This window comes from Pseudorca crassidens, chromosome 12 (genome assembly GCF_039906515.1).
Source record: "Pseudorca crassidens isolate mPseCra1 chromosome 12, mPseCra1.hap1, whole genome shotgun sequence".
Taxonomy (NCBI): domain Eukaryota; kingdom Metazoa; phylum Chordata; class Mammalia; order Artiodactyla; family Delphinidae; genus Pseudorca; species Pseudorca crassidens.
The window spans coordinates 81898680-81915121 of NC_090307.1; the positions used below are offsets into that span (position 1 = coordinate 81898680).

At 49.0% G+C, this 16442-nt stretch overlaps 1 protein-coding gene across 2 annotated transcripts in view; it reads left to right on the forward strand.

Moving 5' to 3' along the window:
* The window catches only part of CCDC60 (coiled-coil domain containing 60), a 271219-nt gene that overhangs the window by 7054 nt on the left and 247723 nt on the right, over positions 1–16442 (forward strand). The window contains exons 1-2 of one of the 2 annotated variants that reach the window (XM_067700777.1): positions 11463–11525; positions 12728–12823. The gene's annotated coding sequence lies outside the window, so the exon portion shown is untranslated. Of the gene's footprint in view, positions 1–11462; positions 11526–12727; positions 12824–16442 lie in introns of those variants that run through there. The other variant, XM_067700776.1, reaches the window with a different exon arrangement.

A 16442-nucleotide genomic window follows, 5' to 3' on the forward strand; every position in this document is an offset into this window, starting at 1 on the left:
AGGCTCAGCAGTTGTGGCTCACAGGCCCAGTTGCTCTGCGGCACGTGGGATCCTCCCAGACCAGGGCTCGAACCCTTGTCCCCTGCATTAGCAGGCAGATTCTCAACCACTGCGCCACCAGGGAAGCCCTGGAGAGGGTTAATTTTAAAAGAGAACATGGCGGAAGGGAGAGGGCCAGACAGCAGGCTGGCAGTAGACTGCAGCATTCTCCTCCTTGGAAGACTTGGAAATTGAGGAGAGACGCAGGTGGGCAATGCTGCTTGGCTAGCCTCGCACCTCCCTCCATCATGTCCCAAATGAAGGTGTCAGGATGCTCTCCCAGGCTGGAGCCCAGGCACCCAGTCTCCAGCATCTCTCAGGGGCTGAGGGGAAGGTCAGGTGGGGAAATACTTAGCTCATGCTCTAGAAATCCTTCAAGGGATTCTGATGTTATTGGTCTCAGGTGGGGCCTGGGCGTGGTTATTTTTATAAAGCTCCCCAAGGATTTCGATGTGCAGCCAAGGTTAGGAACCACTGGGGAATTGGGGGGGTGGGAACGGCTGTACAGGAGGATCCCAGGTTGGACGCAGCCTGGGTGAGGGGAGAGTAGCTCCTGGGGGCTTCTAGGAAGAAACGTTGTCCAAGTTGAAAGGATGAGAGTTAATAATAATAACGTTATTAAATGTTTATTACCTGTAAGGCGCTGTCCATGCTCTGCACATCCATTTTTCCATTTAATCCGTAGCCAAACTACAGTGATGCAGAAATGTGCCCAAGTTCCCACAGCTGGGAAGTGGCAGCATGGCTGAGCCAGTTTTAAACTCAGGCGGACTGGTTTCAGACCAGTGCTAGCTAGGCTGGGGGGGCATGTGTGGTGGAAAGAAGGATTAAGGGTTTCTGGAAGAGGGAATCATGCCAGAAGAAAACAAAGCTCTTCATCCTCACTCAGAGCCTCAGTCCCTTCGCCTATAAAATGGGGCTCATTTGTCGCTGCCCTGAATATTCCCCAGAGGGTGGCTGGGAAGATGAGTGAGTTTGTAAATCAAACAGGACCATTGCTTAGTTATTATACCATCCCAGCAGCCCAGTAAAGCAGGGAGGGCAGAGGAGAGTCATGGACCGCTTGTCTCGGACGTGTTGCCTAGTGACCTGATATCATGGGACAATGTCCATTTTCCTCTGCCTGTTTGTGCTCCATCAGAGCTGCGTGACAGCTGTGTGAATTTTGTTCCGATTCTGACAGTGAAAGCTTACAAAATCCACAGCAGACAGGATGACAGAGCTGACTGCCAATGGCTCCTCAGATCTAAGCCAGCAAAGCCACAGTTGTCAGAAGACAAGGTCTCGCAGAAGTGCCGGAAATTGAGCATCTCTGGTGCGTCCAAGATTTCACACTTGGGCAGCAGTTCCTAAAGTGAGTTCCGTCAGGAGAAAAGGGAATGGGTTGGGTTCTGCAGTCAAATAGTTTTGGGAAGTCCTGGGTTAGACGATACTCAAACATTCTTCTTTAGCTTGGCGATGTGCACTGTGAACCTTTAAGAAGAAGGTTCAGCTGGTAGCTCTTGTTGCATCACAGATTAGCCTAAAATCAAGCAGCCTAAGACAATCAACATTTAATAGTTCACAGTTTCTAAGGTTCAGCAATTCAGCTAAGGCTGAGCTGGTCGTTCTGATTTGGGGTCTCATGAGGTTGAATCGTGATGGTGGCCAGGTCTGCAGTCATCTGAAGGTTTGACTGGAGTCGAGGGTCTACTTTTCTTTTTCATATTAGAGTAGAGTTGATTTACAGTGTGTTAGTTTCAGCCAAGTGATTCAGTTTTATATATAGTCAGTCCCCTACATAGGAACTTTCAAGTGGTGAACTTTCAAAGATGTGAACGTGCGTTCACATGTCCAGTCACGTAAGTTCGTTCCTGTGTCTGGCGTACATTGTCATGTGCGTGCATCCCCTACAAGTGATTGTGCTTTTGTTACTTTACTGCACGGTACTGTATAAAGCACAGAATCTTTATTTCAAGACCAGGATGTCTGGAAGCAAGTGTAAGAGCAGTGGTGATGTAGCTGGTATTACTGTACTTTTCAAGGTACTGCACTCTAAGATTAAAAATGTTTTCTTTTTTGTGTGTTTGTTTTTTATGTATTATTTGTGTGGAAAGTATTATAAACCTATTACAGTACAGTACTATGTAGCCGATTGTGTTAGGTGGGTACCTAGGCTAACTTTGTTGGACTGAGAACAAATTGTACTTAGGCGCTCTCGGAAAGGAACTCGTTTGTATGTAGGGGACCTACTGTGTGTGTATATATACACACACACACACACCACGTGGGCCTCTCCATAGAGCTGCTTGAGTGTCCTCATGGCATGGCAGCTGGCTTCCCTGGGAGCAAGCGATCCAGGAGAGAGCGTGAGACAAAAGCCCGATAGCTCTTTTGTGATCTATCCGTGAAAATGGCATGACAGCGCTTCTGCTCTACGCTATGGAACAGTGCCGCCAGAGAGGGACCAAGTGGGTCAGAATTTGTTCTGACCTGAGGGAAGAGGTCTGGGCTTTAGTAGTCCAACATCGGCACTCAGAGGCCGAGGTCTACTTTAGGGACGGAAGTGGGGGAGGCAGATTCCCCCACAAGGAAGTAAACGGCAGGCTTTTGGATGCTGTGGCTTCAGTAACCCCCAGGGTGGTTCTGCAGAGAAAAGTCACAGATGCAGACCCATGTCAACAAGAGTGCCCAGCAGCCAGGGTGGGTGTGCTCAGAAACAGTAAAAAGCACATGAGGAGATCTGAGCCGATCCCCAGCAGCGTCTGCTGCATTTATGCTCAGGGATAATTAGAAATGACAAAACGGCTCAACTAGAGGGGTCTAGTTGCACAGGTGACGGCGCTTCCACACAATGGGAGAAAGTATGCAGCCGTTAACTGCCACACTCCTGAAGATGATTTATTGTCACGGCGCATGGGGAAAGCCGGCCTCAAGCAGGCAGTCTGTATAATACTCCATTTAAAAGAAATATAAATTTGCATTTATACTTTAGTTGCTTTAAAGTGACACTATTTTTTTTTTTGCGGTACGCGGACCTCTCACTGTTGTGGCCTCTCCCGTTGCGGAGTACAGGCTCCGGACGCGCAGGCCCAGCGGCCACGGCTCACGGGCCCAGCCGCTCCGCCGCGGCATGTGGGATCCTCCCGGACCGTCTTAACTTCCTTGTGCCTCAGGCTCCCTGACAATAACGTAGAGGTGATGATAGACTGCTTTGTAGAGTTGTGAACCAATGAGTCAGGATACGTAAAACGCTTGGAGCAATCCTGGCACCGAGAGAGCGCTTTGGCGGTGTAGCCCTACCTTCCCCTGCCCCACTCTCATCCCTAACGCTTACGAGTGGCTAAGGTCTTGTTTGCTCTTCCTCTTCTCGTTAAAGCTATCCTGTTCCACCTTCTGTTGCATCCCTTTGGGATCCTGCCGGGTATAAGAGGGTAGTGATGAATTAATCAGGTTGCCTAATCACGGGCACCCGTGCTCAAGTCTCGCCTCCTCCAGGGAATGCCCTTTAACCCTTCTTCGGAGGCTCCAGAGAGCCCTGCGCCCAGCAGAGTCACACCTGTGGCTTCTGCCTGGCAGCTTCCATGTCCCCTTCCTCTGGTCCCAGTCCCTTAATATCTCTTTGGGGTATCCTCACCCTTGTGTGTGGTTTCATTGGGAATTGCCATCCCAGGGCCCTGTCCTTCCTTCACCAAGGGTGGGCACATGGCCCACGCTAAGCCAATCAGGGTCTCTCATGGGAGTGTGAACCGTTAGCAGAGAGATGGGAGGATGGGAAAGAACTGAAGCTGATTCATCCCAGTGACGATGCCCTGAAGAGATGCTCCTTTTTCTTACTCCCTAGGTCTTCAGCCCGACTCCCTTCCTGTCCTTCTGTTGCAGGAAGGGGCACCCTCTCCAGGGCCCAAGAATGGGCTCTTGTTTAACATTAGGAGATAAATTGTCCAAGGAGACACATGTGCTGACAAAGCAGGAGACTTTATTGGGAAGGGGCGCCCGGGTGGAGAGCAGCAGGGTGAGGGAGCCCAGGAGAACTGCTCTGCCACGTGGCTCGCAGTCTCGGGTTTTATGGTGATGGGGTTAGTTTCCGGGTTGTCTCTGGCCATTCATCTTGCTTGGCCCATATTTGGTCTGACTCAGGGTCCTTCCTGGTGGCGCACGCATCTCTCAGCTAAGTTCCAGCACGAAGGTTCCAGCGCGTGAGGTTGGCAGGACAACATTATGGGCTGGCGTCTCCTCCCTCCTTGGGGCCCCTCCCGAATCCTCCTTGTTAGTTTTCGGCAGCAGCACACTGTGTTCCTTATCGGGACCTCCTGTTGTGAGACAACACACGCAAGTGGTTATGGTCGTGCCTGGCCAAGGTGGGCAGTGTAGGTCAGTGGTTCCCACACTTCCTGGGGGCCAGTGCTGAGCTTTCCTTTCAACTGTATGTGCTCTACCAAATCCTTCTCCCCCTGAACTAGATAGAGTCCATTTCTTTCCCTTGAAAACAATGAACACCAGCTGCTATAGCGAGAGAGGAAGAGAGAGAGAGACATGGAGAGGTGCTGGGCTGAGCGGCATCTGCACGCCACCTACAAAGGGGCACCTGAGTTCCGATCCAGCTCAAAAACAAATTCCTTCTGTGACCCTGGGCAAGTCCTCCTACCTCTCCCTTTGTTCCTCCATCTCCTGGAAACATCCCATCAATGCAGTGGTGCTCGGGATCCTGTCCTAAGCCCCTTCTGCTTCTCCCCGGGATCGGCACACACATTCCGTAGCTCCAATGGCCATCTCTATGTTAACACACCCAGTTCCTCCTTGCAGTCCAGATCGGCTCTCCAGAGCTCCAAGTACCCCCTAAGCATTTCCACCCGAGGCCTTCTCAAACTCCTCACGAGCAAAACAGAATTCAATATCTCTTCCTGCACACTGCTCCCCTCCCTCCCTTTCCCCCCTTTCGCTCACGGCATCAACACGCACTCCTCCCCCAGAAAACCCAGGACTCTCCTCGACTGCCCTCTCTCCTTGTCCGCCTGTCGCTAGGCGTCGTCCGTACTCTCTGGGGTCCTCTGTCAAACGAATCCTCCTGTTTGTCTAGCACTTGTCACTTTACAACATCCATTCACCTGTTTGTCCCTTAACCCTCACAAGTCCAGGAGCTGGGTGGCATACTCCCCACAGGAGGAAATAAGGAATCAGAGAAGGGAAGCAACCTGCCCAAGGTCACATAGGAAGTAGAATTTGAGCTCAGGGATTTGAGCTCAGGACTGTCAGAGTCCATAGCCCGCGGGAGGGGTTTAGTTGCACAGGTGACGGCGCTTCCACACAATGGGAGAAAGTATGCAGCCGTTAACTGCCACACTCCTGAAGATGATTTATTGTCACGGTGCATGGGGAAAGCCGGCCTCAAGCAGGCAGTCTGTATAATACTCCATTTAAAAGAAATATAAATTTGCATTTATATTTTAGTTGTTTTAAAGTGACACTAATTTTTTAAAAAATAAAGTGGATGTTCAAGTTATTTTTTTAACTTGAGCCGGTATCCCCTCTGTCCATGGTGCCCGAATTAAGGAGAAGCAGGATTTGGGCCAGTGTCTCTCTGGCCGGTTACTAAGGTCCATGGTGTGCAAACAGCAACAGTGTTGTTCGTGAGCTCATGGGCTCCCCCCAGTTTCTAATCTGGGCTCGTGACCTTGGAACTCATCTCCCAGACAACCAGAGCGATACAGCAAACAGAGGTGTAACTGCCAGCTTGGAGCTGAGCTGCCTGGGCAGGGCTGGCGGTGCAAACCCTGGATGTGTGCGTGCATGTGTGTGGGGTGTGGTGCCAACGTCCACAAGGGCCTCAGCCCACAACCTCCCCTCTGTGTACCTACACCGCATCCTCCCAGTGAACCGGAGGGATCCGGCACCCGTCCTGGCTGCGCCACCAGGATCTGGAAGCATCAGGAGACTGGGAGGGTGGGGACCTGCGGTGAGCACAGAACGCTTGCTGTGTGGTTCCAGGGCCCTGAGGTCCTGGGGAGGGTTCGGGAGACCAGGTTCCACACCTGGTCTTAATTCACACGTGTATCCAGTGTCTGAGCCCTCTCACCTCCTCGCCTTGGTCTGAGCCTCTGTTACAGCCTATAGGCTATTTCTATCCTTGTCCCCGCGGTCAATTTTTGTTTTTTTGGTAAAATCTATAACGAAATTTGCCATTTTAACCATGTTTTACCGGAGCACAATTCAACTGCATTAATTACATTCACCGTTTGTGTAACCATCACCACTATCTCTTTCCAAAACTTTCATTATTTCAAATAGAACTCTAGGCATGAAGCGATAACTACCCCCATTCCTTTCTCTCCCCCGTCCCTGGTAACCGCTAACCTACTTTCCATCTCTATGAATTTGCCTACTCTAGGTATCTCATAGAATTCGAATCATACAAGATCCCTTTGTGTCTGGCTTCTTTCACTTAGCGTGTTTTCAGGGTTCACCCATGCTGTAGCCCGTGTCAGAACTTCACTCCTGTTTATGGCTGAATGATATGCCATTGTATGGAGTGATCACATTTTGTTTACACATTCATCTGCTGATGAATACCCTGCATTCAATTTGTCTGCGACAGCTAGAGCAGTCCTGGGAAAATACTACTCAGACCATGGCACGACTTTATTTAAACCCTCCTATGGCTCCTTAATTCACTGAGCTATGGTCCTTATTATGGCTACAAAGCCCTAAAGGAGTCTCTCTCTGAATACACACGCACCCCCCATTACCTCTGTGTCCCTCCAACCTCATCCCTTCCCTCTCTCTCCACTCCACTCCCTGCTGTTCTGTGAACACCTCAGGCTCACTGTCACCTCAGGGCCTTTGCATGCACTGTTCCTTCTGCCTGGAATGCTTTTCCCCACCAGACGTCTGCATTGCTAACACCCTTGGCTCCCTCAAGTTTTTGCTCTGCTGTCACTTTCTCAATAAGACTCATCCTGAACACCCTCCTTAAAACTACGACCTGTTGGGCTTCCCTGGTGGCGCAGTGGTTGAGAGTCCGCCTGCCGATGCGGGGGACACGGGTTTGTGCCCTGGTCCGGGAAGATCCCACATGCCGCGGAGCGGCTGGGCCCGTGAGCCATGGCCGCTGAGCCTGCGCGTCCGGAGCCTGTGCTCCGCAACGGGAGAGGCCACAACAGTGAGAGGCCCGCGTACCTCAAAAAACCAAACAAACAAACAAAAAAAACTACGACCTGTCTCTCCTCCATCCATCATTCGTGATCCCCCCCCCGTCATGATCTAGTTTCCAGAGCACTTGTCACTTCCTAACATATAATTTGTCTTTTTGTTATCTCCATTGTTTATTATCTGCACCCCATCTCTAGAATGTAAGCTCTATGAGGACAGGGAGTTTTTTTTTCTGTTTGCCTGTTGTGTTCATCACTATATCCGAAGCACCAGGCGTGCAGTAGGCACTCAGTAAATACTTGTTACATGAATGAATATGAGTTGGGACAAGTTGCTGCGCTTCTCTGAGCCCCTGTTTCCCCATCTGTGAACCAGGGATTGTGATCTGTCCCTGGGCTGGGGGTGTCGCGGGGGGATCGCATCAGATAATGTCTGTAACCTCCCTTTGCGAATTGTAAAGCATCGCGCAAGTGAGGGGAGGGGTGGAAGAAACCGATCTTCACTGAGCCCCCTCGAGGCCTGATGCTTCTCGTGATGTATCTCATTTTGTTGCCTCCATTTGACAGATGAGGAAACTAAGGTTCAGGGAGGTGAAGTAACTTGCCGCTCGATCACACAGTGTGACAGTGTTACGGAGTCAAAGCTTCAATCCAGCGGTCTGGCTTTTTCTCTAGGTTGCTTCCAGCTCTGGTATTTCATCAGCCTAGGAGAAAACCCCACCCTCTCCGGGGACCAGCTCGGAGCCCAGGGGAATGGTAATGAGGATGAAGATGTGAGCAATAGCTGCCTTTTATTAAGAGCTTCCTACGTGTGTCAGGCTCACTTTACTAGTGCCAGGTGCTTTACATATGCTCTCCTCACAAGAAAGCGGGAAATGCGTGTCTTTATTCCCTCATAACTGCCGTTTGCTTGGGGCGCACAACTAAGAAAGAGCAGAGCCAGCATTTGAGCCTGGAGCAATTCCACTCCCAAGGCATCTTGAAAAGGGCCTTGATCTTGGAGGTGTGGTTTCTTTGATGCCACGTGAGCTGCCCCCACCCCCAAGCCAGCCCTGGAGGGCACCTTTGTAGGTGGGGAGGCAAGCACACCGCCAGCCCCTGGGCCTGCCCTCAGTGTGAGCTGCAGGATGCAGGAGGAATAAGGCATCAGTGGGAACCAGGATGGGGACCCCACAAGCCTGCATTGCCAGCAGAGACAAATGAATAGACCACTCAGCAAACCAGGGCACTTCCATGCCAGAGCAGAACAGTCCCCGATAAATAGATCATCGAAGCTCCACGCCGGACGTGCCAATTTCAGCGGGAAAAGATGAGCGCATTTACCTGCCTGCTGACACCCTGGCTGTCTTCAGGAGGTGATGGGGTATGAAAATACTGCCAGCATGCACTCTGCCCGGGGCTGTTTCCAGGGTCGAGGAGGAGGGTCTCATTACAGGAATGGTGTTTGTCTCAGACTTCCCGTGGGTGCCCAGATGCAAGGTCTAAATGCTTTCTATGCTTCCTTCCTCCCTTCCTCCCTTCCTCCCTTCCTCCCTTCCTCCCTTCCTCCCTTCCTCCCTTCCTCCCTTCCTCCCTTCCTCCCTTCCTCCCTTCCTCCCTTCCTTCCCTCCTTCCCTCCTTCCCTCCTTCCTTCCTTCCTTCTTGTGTTGGGTCTTCGTTGCTGCGCCTGAGCTTTCTCTAGTTGTGGCGAGCGGGGGCTACTCTTCATTGCGGTGTGCAGGCTTCTCATTGCGGTGGCTTCTCTTGTTGCGGAGCACAGGCTTTAGGCGCACGGGCTTCAGTAGTTGCGGCGCGTGGGCTCATTAGTTGTAGCTCACGGGCTTAGTTGCTCCGCGGCATGTGGGATCTTCCCGGACCAGGCCTCGAACCCTTGTCCCCTGCATTGGCAGGTGGATTCTTCACTACTGCGCCACCAGGGAAGCCCCTCTATGCATTTTTTTTTTTTTTTGCAGTACGCGGGCCTCTCACTGCTGTGGCCTCTCCCCTTGCGGAGCACAGGCTCCGGATGCGCAGGGTCAGCGGCCATGGCTCACGGGCCCAGCCGCTCCGCGGCATGTGGGATCTTCCCGGACCAGGGCACGAACCCGTGTCCCCTGCATCGGCAGGCGAACTCTCAACCACTGGGCCCCCAGGGAAGCCCCCCTCTATGCATTTTTAAGGGATCACAATCATAGTACTAGCTAGCATCTACTGACTGCTTACTATGTACCAGGCACTGGGGTTTTTTAAATATACATTATCTCACTAACTAGCTAAAACTAAAATATTGTTGAGGAGTCTCTGTTGCACAGGGGAATGACTGCTTTGAGGGTGTCTATTAATTCTTTTTTTATTGAAGTGTAGTTGATTTCCAATGCTGTGCCAATCTCTGCTGTACAGCAAAGTGACTCAGTCATACACATAGAGACATTCTTTTTCATATTCTTTTCCATGATGGTTTATCACAGGATATTGAATATAGTTCCCTGGGCTATACAGGAGGACCTTGCTGTTTATCCATCCTGTATATACTAGTTTGCATCTGCTAATCCCAAACTCCAAGTCCTTCCCTCCCCCACCCCCTCCCCCTCGGCAACCACAAGTCTGTTCTCTATGTCTGTGAGTCTGTTTCTGCATTGTAGATAGGTTCATTTGTGTCATATTTCAGATTCCACATGTAAGTGATATCCTATGGTATTCTTCTGTCTCTTTCTGACTTACTTCACTTAGTATGATCATCGCTAGTTGCATCCGTGTTGCTGCAAACGGCATTATTTCATTCCTTTTTATGGCTGAGTAATAATATTCCATTGTATATATATACCACATCTTCTTTATCCATTCATCTGTTGAGGGACATAGGTTGTTTCCATGTCTTGGCTATTGTGAATAGTGCTGCTATGAACAGAGGGGATGCATGTATCTTTTTGAATTATAGTTTTGTCTGGGTATATGCCCAGGAGTGGGATTGCTGGAGCATATGGTAGTTCTATTTTCAGTTTTCTGAGGAACATCCACACTGTTTTCCATAGTGGCTGCACCAACTTATATTCCCACCAACGGTGTAGGAGGGTTCCCTTTTCTCCAAGGGTGTCTATTCTTTATATTTATTCTCAAGCAGCAAATAACAATACAAGGCGGTCCAGCCTCAGTTCACCTCCCAAGGGTTTCATTAGCTCCCCACCCCTGGCAGTAACATCCACCACATCAAGGTTCGCTCTATGTGTTTAGACTCTGGAAAAAAAAAAAAAAAGACAACTGGGAATAAGAAAGGGAGACCAAGCAGGAAGCAGAAGAGGAGGATGTGGAAAAGCCAGCCGGTGGTGAGGGGAAGGATGCTGAGGTCCAGGAAACCGTGACCTCAGAGCTAAGTTCCTGCCATTCAGAGGAGCCTGGTCACACTGTCCAGACAAGTTCTGCTGTGCCCTGCCAACACACTACTGTCTTGGTGGAACGAAAGCTGCTAAAATCCATCGTCCTTGGGAGGGATTTCCAGAACCCTGCTGTGTCTGTGGAGGTGTCTGTGTTAGATCAGTGGAGTAGAGAGGGTCAAGGGAGAGGCGCTGGGCAGGCACTTTGCAGGCTGATGTAACACAATTCTCAAAGCTACCCCACTTGACAGAGGTGGGGTTCTGTCACTTGTGGAAGATCATTGTAACATCTCCCCACATGTTTGCCATCGGAAGTTCCTGAGCCCTGACTGGCTGGAGGGAGCCATAGGTGGCCCCTCCTCAGAGACCCACCCACCAAAACCCTCCTAAGTCCTGTCGGAGGACACCTTGTCCCACAGCCAACTCCCCAAGTAGCCCCAAAGCCTTCTCCATCTCTTACCTCTTTGGGTTCAGGGAATAAATCATCAACAATCAGAAATCTGCAATAATAAAAACGATGTGAAGTTGTCTTCATTAATAAGATCATAATAAATTAAAGGAATTAAGTTACAAAATAGCATGTGTAATATGATCCCATTTAAAAATTGCATAAAAACAAAAGCCCTGGGGAAAAATACACACCCGCTGTTAACAAGGAGTTTTTGAAGTAGGGGAAGGAAGATTTGTGGGTGATTTTTGTCTTATTTTAGCTTATACATACTTTTTGATTTATCAACAATGTACACATGGTGTGCATCTCACTTGGAAAATAAAGAAGAAAATAACATTATTTTCCCCTCAAAAGGAAGAATGAAGCGAATACTTTGGAAAACTTCTCTAAGGTTGCTGCTGGGAAACAGTGCAAGCACCTCCGTTAATGGCTAGCCTTGTTCTCCCACTGTGCTTTGCGCTTAGGTTTTTTTTTTTTTTTTAAGGTTTCAGGGAACATAATATAGCCAGATCTGGGCTCTAAGCCATCACATGACTGTGGAACAAGTGAAAAACACAGGTAGGTCATCAGAATATCCGTTAGTCTCGTTTCTGCATGGCATAGAGAAAGGAAAAGGGGCCTGTCCTTGGGACTCACTATCTCCTTCTCCTGCTTTGCCTGCAGCTTCTAATCTCCAAGTGGATATGCCAGCAAATTCCCTTATAGCTCCTGGCTTCCTTCCTTCTTCAAAGCCCCATCTACTCAGTCCCCACTAGCAGGTCCCCACCTTGACTATAGTTTCTTTGTTCATTGATCCAGTGAAGCTCATAGAAGGTCATCTTTGTGTGAGGATGTACAGTCCACCAGCCAAGACCCCGGGCTCTGAAATTCAGCCCCTAGAGTTCAGATTCTCTCTCTGCCTGAGTTCAAATCCCCACTCTGCCCTTGACTAACTAGGTGATCTCGCGCAACTTCACCTAAGCCTCAGCATCTTCATCAGTAAAAAGGGATCATTTTTATAACCAAGTCCTCGGGGTGACTGAGGGAAATCATGCGTACAGAGCCCTTGGAAACGTGTCTTCTGTTTCTCCCTCTCATGAAGGTGACCAAAGGGTCAAGGTGGTGCTTGGGGACACAGCAATGTTGTCTTCTCCTCTGAGGGTCCAAATGCAGCTCACAGCTTTCTAGAAGGACTGGCCTGTCCCATGTCTGCCACAGAACTGAGAGGAGTGTGTCCCCATGCTGGCGCAAGAGGCCTCAGACCAACACCTGGCTGAGCTGGGCCATCAACTCACCAATTTTCTGAATTTGCCAAAAATATCTTGAAGACTACTAGCTTTCTTGAATATTTTCAATGAATACGAAAATGGTCTTCTTGCTAACAAATGAGTCTCGAATGTTTTCAGCGAATACATTCTCAGCAGCATTTTAAGCTCAATTTGTCTGAAGGGAAATATCATGGGAGCTCTTTAGCTTTCTTGTGACGATCTTCTGATGAAGAATATATTCTTGAATATCTTAAGTGAAGTTCTGAATATAATTAAAACATGCTGAATAAATTTGGGGATAAGAGTATTCAAGAAGTATAAATTCAGTGAATATCATCACTGAGCGTATTAAACTAGCACATGTCTAAGAGTGTAAGTCATTGACTGTCTTCAGGAGGAATGTATTCATATTTGTCAACTATATTTGATAAGAATTTTCCTTAAATAAGGTTTTGGAAAATTGGCAGTGTTGACTAATTTGAGCAATTGGTCGTTGGCAACTTGATTTTTCAGAGATCTTCACATCATAGAATTGACTTTCGGTGCACTGGCCAAAGCCCCTCAAAGACCACTGGGGAAGATGTCCGGAGCACCTCCTGGAGGTCGGAGGTAAGTCCACCAAGATTTGCCTCCAGCTTTGGCTGGAGCCCTGATCTTCCAGCTCTGCCCTTGACCCTCTGGGGCACCCCCATCCTCAGGGCTCTGAGGGCAGCCCACGTTTTGACAGGAGCCTGTCCACTTCATTCTTTTAACCCAGAAGCATTTATTTATGCTCCCGGAATGTGGATAAGGGGTTGAGAGCCAAAACTCAAACACATAACTCCAGCTTTTTTTTTTTTTTTTTTTTTTTTCCCCCCCGGTACGCGGGCCTCTCACTGTTGTGGCCTCTCCCGTTGCGGAGCACAGGCTCCGGACGCGCAGGCTCAGCAGCCATGGCTCACGGGCCCAGCTGCTCCGCGGCATGTGGGATCTTCCCGGACCGGGGCACGAACCTGTGTCCCCTGCATTGGCAGGTGGACTCTCAACCACTGCGCCACCAGGGAAGCCCCATAACTCTAGCTTTGAATCCAGCTGTGTGGCCTTGGGCAACTAACAACCTCTCTGAGCTTTAGTTTCCTCTTGTGTAAACAAGGGTCAAACTCAGTCCAGCTCTAGAGAGTTACATGGAGGATTCCATGAGAGAATCCCATAAAGTGCTGAGCTTAGCACCTGGCACATGGTAAGAGCTTAATACGTGACAGCTTTTATGATCATTATTGTTTCTCTGAAAAATTCACTTCTGGTTTTGGACAAGTCTCTTCATGTTTCTAGCCCTTACTTTCCTCATCTGTAAAATATAAAATGGTAGAGGCAGATTAGATAGAAGAATCTGGGTGTGTTATGTGCCAAGCACTTAATATATGTTGCCCGTTCACCTTCCTTCCTTCATTCATTCTCCAACACATATTTAATGAGTGCTTCCTATGTGCCAGGCACTTTGCTGGACACTGGGGCTATAATGAGGAACAAGACACAGTTCCTGGTAGGGAAGAGACTGATGGGAGTATTCTCTGGGTGAAACAGACAGGATATCTTAGGATGGTCCTTATGAGGCAAGAGGAGGGAGACTCATGTGGGCCGGGAGCAGGGCAGCAGGAAGACAGCCCAGGCAAGGAAGCCAGTGAGAGCAAAGCAAGGCAGTGAGGAGGCTCAGTTTGGTTTGCCAGAGCACACTGGGCACCAAGAGAGAGACTCAAGCAAAGAATCCATGTGAGGATGTTGTGGGTGCACAGGGGATGAAGGTCCAAGCATGTATATAGTGATTCAAGAATGAGGATCTCGGGCTTCCCTGGTGGCGCAGTGGTTGAGAGTCCGCCTGCCGATGCAGGGGACACGGGTTCGTGCCCTGGTCCGGGAGGATCCCACATGCTGCGGAGCGGCTGGGCCCGTGAGCCATGGCCGCTGAGCCTGCGCGTCCGGAGCCTGTGCTCCGCAACGGGAGAGGCCACAATAATGAGAGGCCCGCGTACCGCAAAAGAACAAAAAAAAAAAAAAAAAAAAAAGGAGGATCTCTGCCTGGATCAGTGCCTCAGGGAGAGGCAACCAGAATGGACGTGGGGTTACCTAGAAGACATCTCAGGCTCTCTCTCCAGATCTTAAATCGTGTTCTTCCTTCCAGCTGAAACAAACTGACCTGCCCTCGCTTTTGGCTTCTGCCTGACTCTCCTCGCCCACCAGCACTCTGCTCCCTCTGGCATCTTGTCTAATGTCCATGGTCCCCAAGGAAGAGGTGATAAATGTCAAAGCATCTGTCATTGGATCATTCGCACCTGTTTTTCTCCCCAACTAGACAGTGAGCTTCTTAAGGATTAGAGTGGTGTTTTGTCTCCCATAGTATCCCCAGGGCATAGCTCAGAGCCTTCTATACCATAAGCGTCGTCATCACCATCATCTTTATAATTGTCATCAGAGCCATCATTTGGGTTCATATTTTTTTTCGCGATCGTTTTACACGTTTTAACTCTTTTTTAAATCTTTACCACAGACCCAGGAGGTATTGGGTGGCACCCTATGAAATTGCCATAGGTCCCAAACAATCAAATATTATCAGTTTCATGTGGTTCAACCAAATAGTTATTTTATGTATCCTCCTTTGACAGGTGAGAAAACTGAGGCACCAAAAGATAATTTATTCTCATAAATAACTGAATTCATGAAGAATCCTTAGAAATGAGGGAGCTGGTCTTTGTTGAGCCTCTACTGTGTGCCAGGCACTTTGCAGGCGTTATCTCATCTATGTCATGTGGTCTCACCCAAAGAGATTTTTAAGCAGGAGAATGATTTGGTCAAGTTGGGTGCAGATGCATTCCCTCAATTTAATTCTCACAGCATCCCAATAAGGGAAATAGGCAGCTTTCACCACTGTTGAACAAATGAGAAAATTGAAGTTTAGAGATGTAAAGGGATTTGCCCAAGTTCACACAGCCGGGTAGTGGCAGGAGGATTTGTACCCAGGTCCATCTGACTCCCTTCCCTCAGTCAGACAACCTATAAAGGAGGCCTCTAATTGTTTGCGTAGCAGATGGGAAACTTGGAGCCCCTCACCATGGAGGAAGCCTGTATTAGTAGGCTCAGGCTACTGTAACAAAACAGTACAGACTGGGTGGTTTAAGCAACAGGTATTTATTCCTCAAAATTCTGGAGGCTGGAAATCCAAGATCAAGGTGCCCCAGATTTGCTTTCTGGTGTAACTCTTCTGGCTTGCAGAGGGCTGCCTTCTGGCTGCATCCTCACCTGGGCTTTCCTTGGTGCAGGCACTGGGGGTGACTGGGGAAGGAGCTTGTAAGGACACTAATCCTATCAGATTAGGGCCCCATCCTTATGACCTCATTTAACCTTCATTACTTCCTTTGAAGCCCCATCTCCAAATGCAGCCACACTGGAGGTTAGTGCTGCTTCAACATATGAATTTTGGGGGACACAAACCTTCAGTCTGTAACAGAGCCATTTCCAGTTGTAACTACCTCCCTGCTCTGAATTCTACGATTCACACCCCTACTGAGAAAAAGTCATTCCTGGAGCAGAAGCCTGTGGACATCTACAGAAACACCACAGAGGAAGCCTAAGTAGGCGGCTTTTCCTCATTTTTCTCACAGGAGCTACATCAATTCCTTTTTTTCCCCTCTTATTATTTTTTAAATTTTATTATTTATTTATTTTTGGTTGCTTTGGGTCTTCATTGCTGCACACAGGCTTTCTTTAGTTGCGGCGAGCAGTGGCTACTCTTCGTTGTGCTGCGTGGGCTTCTTACTGTGGTGGCTTCTCTCGTTGCAGGGCACGGGCTCTAGGTGTGCGGGCTTCAGTGGCTGTGGCACATGGGCTCAATAGTTGTGGCTCGCAGGCTCTAGAGCGCCGGCTCAGTAGTTGTGGCGCATGGGCTTAGTTACTCTGCGGCATGTGGGATCTTCCTGGACCAGGTCTCGAACCCGTGTCCCCTGCACTGGCAGGTGGATTCTTAACCACTGCACCACCAGGGAAGCCCCTCTCTTATTATTTTTTAACTACATAAAGATATTTTATGAAAGGAGAATCAGAAAAGTAAGAAGAAAATAAAAATCATCCACATTTCCTCTATTCAGAAAAGGAGATAGCTGTTTTTACATTTCATTTGTTTCTTTCCCTTCAACATTCATATGTTAAATATATAGACATTTATTATTATTTTACAGAAAGGCTCTCAAGCTTGGCT